The sequence below is a fragment of the Ictidomys tridecemlineatus genome, chromosome 1 (assembly GCF_052094955.1).
Source record: "Ictidomys tridecemlineatus isolate mIctTri1 chromosome 1, mIctTri1.hap1, whole genome shotgun sequence".
NCBI lineage: Eukaryota > Metazoa > Chordata > Mammalia > Rodentia > Sciuridae > Ictidomys > Ictidomys tridecemlineatus.
Window position 1 is genome coordinate 204,449,562 of NC_135477.1, and position 16,421 is coordinate 204,465,982.

The window sequence follows — 16,421 nt, forward strand, 5'->3', positions numbered from 1 at the left end:
AATGCTCCTGCCTGAGCTACCTGTGTAGCTTAGACTACTAGTAAACAACATGGCACCCTGCTGATGATAATTTGATAAAGCTACCTGAGCCAACTGACATTAGGCATATGACCCCACCCAAAAGCTTTCAGTTTTGGTGGATCTCAAAAGAAAATCTGTAAAGTCTCTTAACCTAGACATAGCCAACCAGGGCAAGATTCTGTCACTGTCTGGACATGTCTGACTTAGAGCTGATGTCTTGGATCCCATGATTGTTAACTCAGAAGTCCCAAGACTAGAGATTTCATTTTGATGTCCTTCTTAGTTAATAAGAAATTAACTGTAGACCATTTAAAGGATATTTATTGATGCTTATTCTCTCTCCTCTTCTGGAAGGTCACATTCAGTTTTGAGAAAACACCATCAAGTGGCCACCCAACTATACATTCTGTTAGCACACTACCCTCATATCTCCAGATATGGCATTGAGTTCAGCCACATATCTGAGCTGGGTAATTGGCTCCTTCCTGCCCCAGACCTACCTATACAGCTTCCCATCCTGACCCTTTACTCATCCCCTCCACATCAATAGACAAGCAGTGAATACAGGAATGGCTCATCATGAAAAATTCAATCACATTAGAAACTAGAAGAATTCTCAGTTCATCTAAAAGAAGAGTTCTATAACAAATTAATTACACAAAGAATTTTTTTTATTCAAGAACCTTTATATCATTTCAGAGAGAAAGAACAAAATGAGGGATGATTATCACAGCCAAGATTTCAAAGTGCCTAGGCATGCAGAGCATAGTCCCAGTGCATGAGTCCACAGGGGCTATATGAAGGTCCCCAGTGGTGTATTTCAGGTTCCTTCTAGGGCTTTGGCTGAAGGGCATTGTACTCCAAGGCATCCTCAAGATGAGATTCCTTTCCTTTCTGGGTTCCTCTGGGATGTGAGCCTCTGTTTTCAGCAGCTTCTAGGGACATGCTGGGCTCCAAGAGAAGGCCTGAGTGTGGGTTTGTCCAATTGTACAGGCACTGGCACCTCCTGGTTAGTTCAGGATCCATTGGTCCCACTGACCATAGTGTTTGCAGATATTTGAGGTGACTAGAGCTCCTGAGAGGTTTTAGTCATTGGCTGCTGGATGGTCTTGAACTTGGTGCTGATCCATCTCAACTCCCTGCTCCTGTGTAACAACACATACTGTTAGTGCACGACCTCAGTTCCCCAAAGACAGCTCCCTGCTCTTTGTAAGCCCAGTGAGGCAGTTGGCTTACTGGAAAATTCACATCTCTGCAGCTCTGGAGGCACTGAGAGGAGTGGCAGCTCAGTGAAGGAAAATTATCTGAGTTCAGGCCTAGGGGAATGTGGGGCTCTGGACAAGATCTCCTAAGAGTCAATGATCTCCAGGTTGACTGACAGACTTCCATAGCTTCAGCTTTCCTACCATGCCAAGGTGTGTTTTTACCTGGCCTAGGAAAAGGACCAACTCATTCAGTCTGGTATGGACTGAAGCTTTTCATAGTGTTCTGTCCAGTAGTTGACCTCAGAAGCAACACCCAATCATGTGGGAGGGACATTCATTTGCATCATACATTGATTGAAGAACCTCATAAGATTAAGGTGCAAGTGGACCAATCCTGAAGGCATTTTTGAAATTCCTTGGTTTTGATTGAATTAGGGAAAGGATGCGAGGATGAGGTAGGATAGAAGCAAGCCTCTAGTTCTTTCAAGTTTCAATTCACTCCAAAAATTCTTTCTCAATTTCAAATAAACATAGACAAATTAACCATCTATGGTGGTGCACCTCTGTAATCCCAGCAGCTTGGGAGGTCAAGGCAGGAGAATGTTGAATTCAAAGCCAGCCTTAGCAAGGGCAAGGTGCAAAGCAACTCAGTGAGACTCTGTCTCTAAATAAAATACAAAAAAAAAATTCAAAATGACTGGTCTAATTCTGCACTTAATTTTTGTTAGTTTTTCAATGATTCTCGTTATTGAATATTAGGCTTTACCACAGATCTTTCTCTCAGCCCATTTTATCTTGTGTTTGGGACAAGATCTGGCTATCTTTCCTAGGATGGCCTCAAAAATCTGTATTTCTTCCCTCAGTCTCTTGCTTTTTTCGGATTGCCTGCAAGGGTCACTACACCTAGCTAGTTCTCCACATATGGACTTGCTGGTTTCAGAGACCAGACTCAGTGGTGCTGGATCATACTATTAAGACCATGGATATGCATACCCTTGATGGCCTTGACAGTTTCACTGTGTTTCAAAAGTGAACACAAATATTTGAACTTCTTGATTTGCAAGATTTTGTGGAGCTTTTTGTATAAACACAATAGTGAACCATTTTCACATATAACTTTTAACAAGTTATAGGAAGAGGATTAATTCATTCTTCAGGAGATTATATTTTTAATTGATGTAAAAAGTTTCAGGGGACATACCCAATTGTATTTAGAAGAATTTTTAACATTTTTTTTCTTTTTCTTTCTTTCAACTATTTTATTAAGTATCATTGGGTATTGACTCTAGGACTTCATGCATGCTGGCAACCACTCTACCACTAATCTGCACTCAAAGTCCCCATCTGCAACTTATTAAGATCTTTTTATGTACATTTCATCTGCTGCTTCAAATTCTGACATAGTAGCCTCTGATGTGCCTTAGCACACCCCAACTCTCTATTGTTCTGCAGTGGACATTTGTATTGCTGCTGTCCCCATAACCACACATAATTGTCTCTATGAACCTGTGGGAGAATTTCTCTAGAACAGGTGACGATTAATAAAACTGTTTCATAAAAAGTGTATGACCTTAATTTTACTGATAATTGACAGATTGTTCCTTAGGGTGCAGCATTTATTTTCCAATAGTGATGTGCAGTAATGCATGCACATATTCCCCCAAAACACTTGGAATGACCCAGTATTCTGACATTTGCCAGGGGTTTTGTGGCTCTGTAGAGGTTTACTCTGGTGCTTATGGCTACCTGTCCAGTCTTTTCTAATTTCTGAAACTCTCTCTATGGGCCAGTTGCTGTGTGATTTTTGAGAGACATTCTCTGATATTCAGTCTGAAATCTGCTTTTGGTTTTTGATCGGATTGCTAATTTTCTTTATCCCTTGTGCATAAACTGTGTGTTCAGTGTGGGTTCCTAAAGACTGAAGGAATACAATCATGCTATTATATTAGACTTTGTGCCTTGAGCTTATTATAATCTCTTTTACTTTTGACAACCCCAGAAGAATGGATACATAAAATAATACATTTCCTGTTGGGCTGGGGTTGTGACTCAGAGATACAGTGCTCACCTAACATGTGTGGGGCCCTGGGTTTGATTCTTAGCACCACATAAAGAGAAATAATGAAAGGTATTGTGTCCATCTAAAACTGAGAAAAAATATTTAAAAATACATATTCTCTATAAAAATAATATTTAAAATTTTTAGGATGTTTTTATAAGGTTAGTTTTATATAATTTTTTCTTTGAGAAAATATACAGGTAAAAGAAAACATGTCTTTCTAAATTCCATCTAGATACTTTATAGGTTTTCTTCTGTGTAAGCCTTTCCATCAAGAAATACATTGTTTAAATAGAGACATTTGTACATTTTCTATATAGGTTAACTCATTACCACAGGGATCCAGGGAAAAGAGGCAGACATTCTGCCTTCCAGGACCTCTTCTCCCTGGTTGGTATTAAACTGGATCACAGTGACACCACTCAGAGATGCTAGTGTCTGAGAAGCTGTGCTGGTCAGAACAGCCTTGTGGCTGTCTTAGACACCGAAGACTCCAGGCCCTTCCTTAGGTAGATGCAGGATACAGATATTGTGCAAAGAGACACATTTCCCAGCTAAGGAGCTCCTATCATCCCATACTTTCTTTCCTATACTTGGATATATTTGTTTCAGGCTAAAATTTGGGGCTTCTTTGCATCGCCCTGTCTGGATACTTTCCATACCTCTGTCCACCAAAGGAGACCATCTCTAAGGCTCCGATGTCCAGTCCACAGCACAGCTCAGAATCAGAGCTCTGTCTCCTACTGCTTGCAGCACTCCTCCATCCTCTCTTCTCTCTTCATTCTGCCTCCTGTTGATCAAGAGAACCAAATATTCATTAGAGCCTGTACAACAACATCAATTGCCTATTAGAAAGTAAACAAGGAGACTTTGGTAAGTGATACATCTTACATTTTTCTTGAACAGAAGTAGAAACAAAATCTACCAATCTGAACACTCAGTACTCCTAAAACTCAGTGGTCATGAATCAGGGTTAGAATTTTGCATGTCTCTGGGGAGCCTGTCTCTAGGACTATATGGATTTTACCAAGAGAAGCTGCCAGGTCAGGCGACTGTCTGGTTGCTTTGCAGCATGGCACTCTCCTGAGGATGAATTTGAGTTCTTTGATGTCATAGGCATAGGGTTCTGGAAAGGCAGGCAGGTAGAACTAGGGATGGTTCTATGGTGTATGGGCGCTAGGCAAGTGTCTGGGTGGAAGGAGACCAAATATAGCAGCCCCCATGGCCTATATTTTAGGCTTTCCCACCTGGGTTCTCCCAGCTGAGGACAGAAAGGGGAAGTACTTCCCAGAATCTTCTAAGCTCAGTGACAAAGGCAACTGGGATCTTACTGTCACTCTGTAGATTCCAGAGCCTGCTTGTCACAGGAGTGATTGGTCCATGACTTTGGCCTCTAGATCTGAAGAAGCAGTGGCAGGGCTGAAAGAGGAGGGAAAAAATTGAGTGGCTGCTCAGCATTTGTTATTTATTGATGGCCCACTTGAATGAACAATTTCAAGGTAGAGTTCATTATATTGGATGATGATGGTACTCTTGGCAGCAAATTGCTTCACAAGGTTGGGTCTGATGAACTTCAGTAGAAAAGCAATCATCTTTACTGTCCTGTATATCTAAAAAGAAAAAATTAAAAAATAAAAGAAAAAAAGAACATAAATCATCTTGGATGCAATTATAATAAATCTAATTGGTATGAGTAATTAATTAGATTAAGTAATTAATTAATTAGATTAAGTAGATTAAGGCTAAAATATTTCACAAAGGCTTACTCATTATGAAACACCAGATTCTCTGTTTTCTTTGTGTATGTGAAATCCCATTATCACAGCACTTCTTCAGGGCATGTACCTTTGCTTCTACAAAGGCTTAATTCATTATCCAAAATCACACCAAAGGCAATGCTGCAACCGAGTCCTCTGTAGAGAGTCCTGTTAGGAGAAAAGATGAAAATCAATTCTCCACTCTTGATTGGAATTCTCAGCTACCTGTTTTGTTTCTCTACTGATGAATTCCTAAATTAAAAAGACTAAGGAAAATAGAGGTGGGGTGGGGGAATGGAAAGCTATACTCTTCAAATATCAAAATAAATATGGTTCAGACTTAAATTCTTATCTCAACATTTAATAGATTAAAATGTGATTATAAATTTAAAATTTTTAAGTCAAAGCTGGTGGACATTATTCAATCTGTGAAGTGAGAACAAAATTCTTAATTTTGAAACTTATGTCTTAGGATTCTAAGAAACCATAGGTCAGTCCAGCATAGTTATGTCACACACTTGTCATCACAGCAACTAGGAAGCTGAGGTAGAAGGAATAAAAGTCTGAAGTCAGTTGAGGGACTAAAGGAGACTCTCTCTCAAAATTATAAAAAGCCTGGAAATGTAGCTTTGTTCTAGCGACCTGGCTTCAATTCCCAGTACTGAAGAAAAAAAAAGGAAATATGAGCAAAGTAACAACAGTTCCTGAAACACAGTACAACAAATAACCTTTGTAAAGATTTGATCATTCTTACATGATCATACTGCTTATTATCTTAGAAGCATAAACCCAATGAAGAACAAAACTCTGGCCCTTTAAAACATCTCCCTAATGTAAAAGAATTTTTCATGTTTTACTACCAGAGCCCCTTTATTGGTATTTTCTTTCAGCCACAGAGCCTTCCTAAATATCCCAGGCTTTCTAAACATTGAAGTCCTCCCACCTCAGGTTCCTTAATAGTTGATTACAGGTATGGTCCACTGTTGCAAGGTTACCAGAAATTTGTTATTAAAAAATTATCAGAAGCACACATATATTTACATCTTATAGAAACACCGGCCCCCCTGTTTAATGATCCCTTCAATGTCATCAACTCTGCATTATTATTCAATCAAGCATATTTCAGCAAGGTGTTATGAAAAGAGCTACATGTATGGCATGTTCTCTCTCAAATGTAGAATTTTATAAACAAAAAGTTTACTTGAATGTAGAGTAAGGATTATTAGGGTCTAGGAAAGATTGAGGAGAAGATGGAAGACAAGTTGGTGGAAGTCACCAATGCCCTTGGTATGAATGAAGATATAACATGAACCCCTTCAATGTTTGTTGTAAATATGTCAATAGATACATTTTAAAACAATACAAAAAATGAACATGAAAAAAACTAATTCTTTTCTCTTCTGTGGGAGCAGGTGCAGAATTCTGTAGTCCTTGAGTTCTACCTGGAAAGGGACCACAATGTGGGGGGAAATTCCCCACCTTGGGAAAGCCTTGAGCAAGCAAGAACCAATCCACTTACCTGAGGGTTGCTGAGAAGAATCCTTAAACTCACAGAAATTACTTCCTTTATGGATAGGATTGGAGGCTTCTGTATAAGCACCTATCAGGACTTGGCATCCCCAAGCTACTGTAGATGAGGTCCTAGTCCCAAAAGATCAGTGCATGCAAAAGTACAGAAGGGAAGATGAGCCTGTTGGACACCACATATGTCTCCCAGGGGCATTCCCACAGCTTTTTTGGTCTCTGAAACCCATTTCTATTTCAGATCCACTGCCCTGGGCTGCCAGCCCCACACAGGAGCCCTGCAGATTCACACCTTCCTTGTTTGGGTTGGAAGGTACAAGGTGGAGTGGTGTCCAAACTGAACCTGGAATATCCAGCTATAGTAGTGTCTTGGTGCAGGCACACTTTCCATCTGTGCCCTTCGTATTCTAGACCTATAGGAAGATTTTCAGATTAAATCAGCCTCTTTTGGTCTATAATAACATAATGAGATTTGTATTAATGGATTATAGTAATTGTGAGGGATTTTCTAAAAATATTTATTTAGTTGTAGATGCACACACAGTATCTATGTATTTTTATGTGGTATGGAGGATTAAACCCAGTGCATCACACATGTGAAGCAAGCACTTTACCACTGAGGTATGGCTTCAGCCCAGAGAATTTTTCTAAATGACATTTTATCCCCTCTTTAAATAAAAGAAAAAGAAGTAAGTAGTTATTTCATGAATTTAGTCAGTTAGTTGTAAAGCAGAAGAGAAAAACCCTCAGTGAATGGCAAAACAAAAGCCCCTTCTTTTGACATTTGCCTTTAGGTTAAGCCCCAACTTTTGTGTTGCCATTTTCAAACTTAAGCTCTTACCAGCACCAGATTCTGAGTTGGGCCCTGGCTACTATGCTACTCCTATCATTCAGAATCCTATAAGTGAGTTATCATTAGGTTTATCATAGAAAGCATATCATTTCTTATGAAAAATTGAAATTTTCCCTTTTATCTTGTTTTATTCAGAGTGAGAAAACTAGAGGGAAATATGAAAGGCAAAGGGCAAAATATGAAAAAGATGGTCTCCTCTCAAGAATGAAGGAACTGGCAGGGGTTGTAGTTCAGTGGTAGGGGGCTTGCCTACCATGTGTGAGGCACTGTGTTGGATTCTCAGCACCACATAAAAAATAAATGAATAAAATAAAGCTATTGTGTCCATCTGCAACTAAAAACTTTTTAAAAAGGAAGGAACTTAAATTTGATTAACAATTAGAAGTGTTTGGATAAATGATCTGCACACTTCTTTTACTGTCATTAGATATAAAAAGACAGACTCTTGATCTCCCATTGTTTATTAATGTTCTAGGTTTATGAAAAAGTTTTTAGAAAATAAAAAAAATATCTTAACTCATTGCTTAAGAGATCCTGACAAATCGTAGCGTGTACTTATTAATCACTAAAGGCCACTGAAATGAAAACAATGTTACTGAGATGTAAAAAAATTTTAACTACCCAAAATAAAACTTTCTTTCCCAGCAACATCAATACCCCAGAGTATATCCTAACATTTGAAAGGGTGGATGTTGGAGCATCATGGTGCTGAAGACCAGTGTGTCTCACTGATCCAAAGCAGAATCAAGAGGCAGAGGTTGTGTTGTCTTGCCTGCCTAATGGCTCATTCCAACCACGCCTATTCACACCTCACCAAGCAAATATCTTCACTTCTGTTCTTTTCAGTGGTGGTAAGTGTGCTGCAGCAGCAAGAAACAGGGTCCTGTTTGTGAATGAAAAACAGATAAGGCTGTCTTAGCCTTCCCACTTTCTGCCCTGTGGGCCTGGGTCCCATTGGCTGTGGATTGTAGTCTACTGATGGCTGTGAGCTGTTCCCTGCTGGGAGGCCTTCACCTGAGAGCAGGCTGGAACTGCACTCTCAGGCTCCCCACAGACCTACTGAATCAGAATCTCCTGTTAAAGTATGAGCAGGTGATTCCTTTTGGTATTAGAGTTTGGGGAGCACTCTGGGAGCTAAAGAATGATTTTCTAAGGGTGTGGAAACCAGAATTAGACAGGCATCAGTATAGATAAGTAAATAAAGTCAGGTCACATCTAGGAGGCCAATTTTGAGTGAGTCTGGGAAGTGGGAGACTGTCCCTGAGAGATCTTATCAGGAAACTGCCCCTGCTCCAACCTGTTGTCAAAGTAAACATTCTCAGGAAAATCTCTGCCCTACAAGGAGCTATAAGGTTATTAGGGTGTTTTTCCTCTACTCCATCCTGCCCTTCCACCTTCAGCCTACCTATTTCCCACCTTTTGGTCATCCCACCAAGCATTCCTGGGCCTAGTCATGACCACAGGAAGGAGAAAAATAAGGAGGGAAGGAGAACATCAAAGGAAGCCTAGGACATATAAAAAGGGCAGAACACCTGGCTTCTTGGAATACCAGGATAGCAGCTATGCCCCCTTTCTCCCTCGCAAGAGTAGTCTTTTAAATAAACCCTGCTTCATTTGCTTGCCTTGGCCTGCTTCTCTAATGTTCAAACTTCAACATGTGCAGAAGCAGCAGTCTTCACCAATAACCAGTAATATCATATTTGGAGATTCATATTTTGAGGAGCTTACCTCTATACTGAGGTAAGCTCCTCTCCATACATCCCACATCAGTTTGAGGTACATCTTTCTTTCTCTTATTTTGGAGGATGATGGGTACCTGTTTGCTATTTAAATGCAGTTAGTGCAGCCACCACTCGTCAAGACTAGGGTGAAAGGTTTCTGGCCTAGGCAGCTGTTAATCACCTGTTAAACACAGAGCAGGTATGTCGGCGTCTGCTGAAGCCTCTTCCTACTCTTCTGTCCAGGTTCAGAGAGCAATTGGCTTGAGTATACAGTGTCCCTAGTCCCCATCTTCCTTGAATGTGTGGAAGTAGATGAAGGAGTATGGAACAACATGAGGAATTTCTGGCCTGAGCTACAGTCAGGGGAAAATTCTAAGGTTCCTGCTCTGAAAATTTCTCCCAGCTGCCCTAAGAGGTATAAAAGGTGATCTGTAGATGAATGACACTGAGGGAAAGCCCCAGTTACATTTGCCTCCATTTGAGCCACACAACACTCCCAACCCCATGTCCATTCCCTCCTGGATGCTCCCTTCCTTTGCAAATCAGAAACACTGGCAAACACTGGAGAAGGAGAAAAGAGTGGGGTGGGGTGGGGGGGAGCAAGGGGCACCGAGGGGAGTGCATGCGGTAGGGGACCCAAGCAAGGGGCCCCCGGTTTGACCCAGAGACCCAGAGCGGCGCCACCGGACCCCACAGCACTCCACGAGACAGGACGACGAACACGCGCACAGGGGCCCGGCACAGGAGCCAGGCCCCAGGACTGGAGCTTAAAGCTCCATGGTTAGGGAGGGCTGGCTTGGGTTAGGGCCAGCCCCCAAGGAAAGAGGGCAGGGGAGGGAAGGTAGGGGATCCCGCAGGCCAAGGTCAGTGCAGCGCCCACGTCCACTGCCAGGTGTAAGGCTACAGGCAGCCAAGGGGGCCCAGGCGAGGGGCAGGGCTGTGTTTCCTCTAGGGAGCCTCCAGGGCTCAGAGGCCAGCCCATTGCACTCCTCTGAAATCCAGAGGAGTAGATCCTCCAGACAGGGACCTGGAGCCAAGCAGGGCCAAAGGAGGGCCCTGGGTGTGGAAAGGATGCCAGCGCCAGAATGAACCTTGGTCTGGGTGGGTAGGGACCCGGGACCCATGGAGAAGCCCAGGCTGGGGAGAATCAGGTTGACTGGAGGGACCAGGCAGTGCAGGGATCCCACAGCACCAGGGCTAAAGAGGGGAGGTTTAAGTGCAGGCATCAGCAAGGGGCCTGAGATCCAGAGATGGAGACAGGGCCAGGGTCCTGGAGATGAGTGGTCTGGGACTATAGCAAAGAGCCAGGCCCAGGTCTGGAAAGCCAGTTACCACGCCCCCCATCAGTCCCAGGAAATGGGAGGAAGGGAGTGGAGACAGTGGATCAGGTGGCACAGGGGGGAGGAAGGCTCAAGGCTCAGGTCCACCTCAGGCTGTCTGGGGTCCTGGAGCATGGTCACAGGTCTGAGAAAAAGGATGTCTTAATGATCCCTACTAAGGGGCCCAGGCACTGTCCCAGGAATATGTATCTAAGGAAAGGGTCTTTAAACCTAGACAAGGATGGGAATCTATGGCCATGGAAGTTGTACACAATGACATCGTAATTTTGTGAGGCCAAGTTTTTATGACCAGGCAGTAAACATGTGGGAATGGGATAATGGCACAGGGCTGGTGCAGGGAATATTAAAAAGAAATTTAAACAGGTCCAAAGCAAGAAATCTAGGCAACAAGTGTAAAGAGCCAGTAACACCAAAAGGAAGAGATGCTGGGCATGGGGGGGGGGATGGAGTATCTATCTGCAGCTTCCCCAAAAAAAGGCCACAACACTTGCATTGCCCAGCCAAATCCCCATATCCAGTGCCCACACTGGCACTGTTCAGCTGGATCTTATTTCCTGCACACATACCTACTGTGCACCTATGGCCTTTCCTCATAACCCTATTTCTCACACTTGCATGGTAGAGCTGAGAGGCCTGATTGCCTGTGATGTTTCTAGCTCTGCTGCTGTGTCCAGTGTTCAGCCCCAGGTGTGACAGGAGCCCAGCAGTCCCATGACAATCCAATCTCAGGAAATCAAAAGTTCTAGGCAACCCCCTACCCCCATTCCACCCCACCACTATATGAAGGAAGGAGACTTACCATCTGAAGCAGGGACATCCGGCTTGGCCACCAGTAAAGCCCCTCAAGATGGAAAGAACTTCTTCCTAGTCATTTCAGTAACATGATTCTCACACATCAGGTACTGGCTATGAATGGGTCAAACTGGCCCTTCCTGAAAGTCTGATATAGGAGACGTCCAGGAGCAAGTCTTCTGCTCAAACCTCAATTTTTTTGTGTGAGAATCATGCAAACCCATAAAAAATACTGAACTGTTGACAAAAGGTTTACCTCTGTGGTCCCAGTTACAGTCACATATGACATAACATTTCAGTCAATGAAGATCAGTTTATAAGTTGGTCCCATCAGACTAGATCGCTTAGTGATGTAGCCATCTTACTTTATGTGGGTACATACTCTGATGTTTGCATATGGACAAAATTACCTCAGGATGCATTTGTCAGAAAACATTACATCATAGAGCAATACCTTAAGTGTATGCCTGTGAACAAGCATCATTTTGTTCCTTTATATAAATTACTCTTACTTATATGCCTTACAATTAAAATTGTCTATTGTGCTCCAAAGAGAGGCTAAGGTAGAAAAGCTGCCTAAAATTTTACAGCCTGCTGCCTAAAGCTAGGAGTGTCAATCAGTGATTGCTTCCCTAGCTTGTACCAGGACCTGGTTTTTAATCACAAGAACAAAACAAGTCCTAGAGCCTTAGTCTTCTAATTCCACCAACAATATGGGGCCACCAAACCAGAACAAATTCAAGTGAATTTGCTGTTTCTCATCTCAGATGTGAATATGTCAATCCTGTGTTGACTTCATAGGATCAATTTCCCTGCTATAACCCTGCCCCTAATAACCAACCTTCCTCATGTCTGGTCTTTATTGAGTCTGAGTTTCTTCTGATATTCTAGACACTTGGACAATACAAAGCCATAAAACAAATTACATCATGAAACTCAGTTATAACAACTACATTGTGCTAAAATAGAACCAATAATAAAATCTGTTACTGTTTTTAATCTGGAAAGCCCATGGTTAAGGCAATGCCACCATGTTCCAGAGGTGAATGTTCATGAGAGTTCTGACGTTACCAGTGGGTAAATCTATTAGTTGGCTTAATAATTTGAAGGGACCACAGGGAGGTGGTGAAAAGTATAGGCGTATGGGGCATGAATGGAGAAAGTAAGTCATTATGGGTTTGGCCTTGAGGACAGTATTTGTCCTTGGCCCCTTCCTTTTCTACCCTGGTTCCCCACTGCCAAGAGCTGAGCAGCTTTCTCTACCATACCCTCTGCCATGATATTCTGCCTCATTTGGGTGCCAGATCAATGGTGCTAATTGACCATGACTGAGTCCACTGAAACCATGAACCAAAATAAACTGTTCTTTCTCCAAGTTGTTCTTGTTTAGGTTATTTTGATCACAGCCATGAAAAACTGACATAGCATCTTTACATCTTTTTTAGAATATTTTTTATTTGTCAATGGACGTTTATTTTAATTATTGATATGTGGTGCTGAGAATCAAACCCAGTGCCTCACACATGCTAGGCAAGCACTCTGCCGCTGAGCCACAACCTCAGCCCTGAAGTTATTCTTAAAAATATTTATCAAATATATAAAACCTCAACCATATAACCACAAATATTGACTTAATAAAATTATTAGTTACAACACCAGAAATGTACCACTTGCCTGAGACTCTGTTCCTCACAATTAATATCCTGGAGGCGTCAACCTATAGGAACTTGATGACAAGTACCAACACAAAAGTATTTTATTTTTTAAATACATGACTGAAATTACCATTAATTTTAAAATAAAGGCACTCTGCTTATTTTTCTATGAAATCTTTATACTGAAAATATAAATGTTCCTCCTGGTAAGAAAATATCCACCAAGTGCCTAAAAACATGAACCAATAACAAATGTATTCCTTAAGTACATCTTATCTTCATTTTCCTTGGAAAACCTATATTCAACCATTTCAGTTAATACTCAGTGGAAACTAAAGTTGATCATTCCCTTCCATCTTATAGAAGATAACACTCAACTATTACTAACAATTAAGCATAAAAACCAAAGTTCCTAAGCACTATAACTATATGGAATACAACTATTTTACTTCATTTCGCAAATGTTGCTGGTACTTAACCATGTGCCAGACATTACAAATTACTTCTACTGAATTTCCATTACAGTCCTCACATGGGTCCATTATTTCTATCATTTTTGAAAACACACAAGTGATGAAAATTTTTATAACTCCCATATCAATATCATGCGGTCAATGTCCACAGGTCAAGTTCAAACTCCAAAGCAAGACAGATTACCAAAAGACCCACAAAGGGGTTGGACACAGGAAAGAGGGTCCATCTGGTTGCACCTTGTTTGGCCAGGCCACCCAACACCAATTCCCTTTCAATTCCCTCTTCCAGACTCTCTTTGCCCCCACCCACACAGCCCTGGGTGCATTTTCAGCAGCACTCACCCTAGGACTTTGTCCAGCAGGTTCTTCACCTCAGTACTCACAGTTTGTAGAGACCAGGAAGGGCACTGGCTGCAGCTGGGGAGATGCAGGAAGTAGGTGTGAAAAGTCCAGTTGCACGTGAAGGGTCAAAGGTGAAGGACAAATGCAAGAGCTCATGGATGCCAGGCCTGGGAAGAACCTCAGTGTCTAATGTACCATCCACTGCTTCCTCTCAATCCTCCTCCACAACTTTGTAACTTACTGCACCATCTACTAATTTCTTTCCTATTGCCAATCTCTCCCCCACTAGAACATATACCCTTTTAAGGGCAGCAGTTTTCCTTTTAAGGAAAATATTGAAGCAATGTCCCCGCAGTCTAATTGAAAAAGATCATGTTATGATTTGGACATAAAGTGAAAACTGTTAATGAAGAATGATTCAAAGGTGAAATGATTACACTAGGAGCTGTGACCTAAATCAATTCATCTTATTTTGAATAGAGTAATTGGGTGGTAATCATACACATGTGGGGTATGATTGAAGGAAGTGGGTCACTGGGTATCTATCTGGAATGGGTCCATATTCCCTATGGCCTCTTCCCCTTCCCCTCTTTCTGTCTCCTGGCCAACATCAATGGGGCAGCACTCCTCCATCATGCCCTTCTGCCATGACATTCTGCTTCATTTTGGGCCCAGAGCAATGGAGTACGTCCACCATGGATTGAACCTCTGAAACTAGTTTTCTTATCATGTACTTTGTAGTTAGTGACAAAAACCTGACTAACACAGGCCACAAGCCTTGTCTAGCGGAGGTGAAGGATACAGGAATGCACATACTAGAAAATGCCTCCTTGGAGGGCCAACCAGTAAATAATTCTGTGTTGTAGGTCATCCAGTGTGCTCCACTACTCAACTCTGCTCCTGTGCCAAGAAAGCAGCCATGACTGTGTTCCAGTAAAACCTTACTTAGAAAAACATGTGGTAGGCCAAATTTGATGCACAAAAAAACCATGTCCTGAATGAAGTAAAGTTCAAGTACACAGAAAAATGCCATCATTGGATTGGATGGATCTGTCAAACAGAAACAACAATGGCAGAGGTTTTAACAAGTCTAACAGTGACACAAAACCCTGAAAATAATGCCCCAGGCTGGGAGTGGTGGCTCCTACCTGTAATTCCAGTAGCTCAGGAAGCTAAGACAGGGGGATTGTGAGTTCAATGCCAGCCTCAGCAACTTATCGAAGCCCTAAGCAATTTTCTGAGACCCCTGTCTCTATGTAAAATATTAAAAAGTGTTGGGTAGGTGACTTGGTAGTTAAGCACCACTGGGTTCAATCCTCAGAACCTGAAAAAAAAAAAATTAAAAGGTACCACATTGTTAGCTAGAGACAGGACCACAAATGTAAACATTAAGAACCTGAATCTAACCTGAATCTAATATCAACCTCACAGCCTCAGGAACATATTTTGTAAGGTCAACACCCACTTGAGTTTATAAGGTCAACACCCAGTTAAGAGTTTAACACAGGTACAACTGAATTTTATAACCAATCTCATGGTGGAACTAAAGGACACAAGCTTTCAGGGACCAGACAGGAGTACTGAAGAACATTTCTACTACCTGATGATACCTGCACTAATTACACAAAGTAGAAAATAAAAAAGAAAGAAAAAAAGAAAATGAAAATCCATCATTTCTCATTCTCATGAAAATTATTAGAAAAATCACTGAATCAGCAATAACCTCTTATAAAAGTCCCTTTCAGGGCTGGGATGCAACTCAGTTGATAGAGTGCTTACCTTGCATGCACACCATGTTGGGTTCAATTCCCAGCACCACCAAAAAAAAAAAAGTCTCCCTTTCACAACAGACATAAAATATTTAAATCCTCAGGAACAAACAACATGAAATATATGCAGCTCGGGGCTGGGATTGTGGCTCAGTAGTAGCGCACTTGCCTAGCAGGAGCAAGACCCGGTTTCAATCCTCAGCACCACATAAAAAAATAAATAAATAAAAGCATTTTGTTGTATCCATCTACACCTAAAAAATAAATATTAAAAAAATTTGCAGAGCCAAACTTCAGTAAGGAGCACATGTGGTGATTGCAGGGAACACATGCCCTGCATGGGTCAAAAAAACATTAATTTTTGAAAAAAGATGTCATAATGAATGTTAATTTTAATCAATATCACAAACTTTGGGAGCAAGATAAAGTTGTTGGAAAATATATTTGAAGAGGTATGGGGAAGGGGGCCAATCTTGTAAAAACTAGCTGTGATATGTGGGAAGCCAGAGTGAATGCTTTGTCTATTTCTGGACCCCACAGTCCTGTAGGCAGGAGCAACCACACTTTTTTTGGTTAGAGAGGTGTGTTGAGGGAAGTGCTGGGGATGGAACCCAGGGTCACTCTATCATGGAGCAACAATGTGGCCATTTTAATTTCGAACAGCATTTTTTAAGTTGCTGAGGCTGGCTTCCAACTTGCAAACCTGCTGCTTAAGCCTTCCCAGTCACTAGAATTATAGGCATGGGTCACCAGGCCAGCCAGGTTCTTCTTCTAAGAAATCATTTTCTCCGCCCACTTACTCCATAAAGCTCCTGGGTAGCCTTTTCAGACTCCAGAATTACAAAGGCTTGGAATAATGGTATCTTCTGTCCACCTGGTCATGGGTTGAGCCTGGAACCAGGGCAGAGGG

General features: G+C 41.8%; 1 long non-coding RNA gene across 1 annotated transcript; it reads right to left on the reverse strand.

Moving 5' to 3' along the window:
* Positions 1–716: 716 nt before the first annotated feature.
* LOC144366752 (uncharacterized) lies at positions 717–5,222 on the reverse strand. The gene is made up of 4 exons (XR_013425859.1): positions 5,052–5,222; positions 4,617–4,704; positions 3,948–4,075; positions 717–1,166 (listed from the first exon to the last, which is right to left on the reverse strand). It is a non-coding gene; the product is annotated as an uncharacterized LOC144366752 (long non-coding RNA).
* Positions 5,223–16,421: the final 11,199 nt, after the last annotated feature.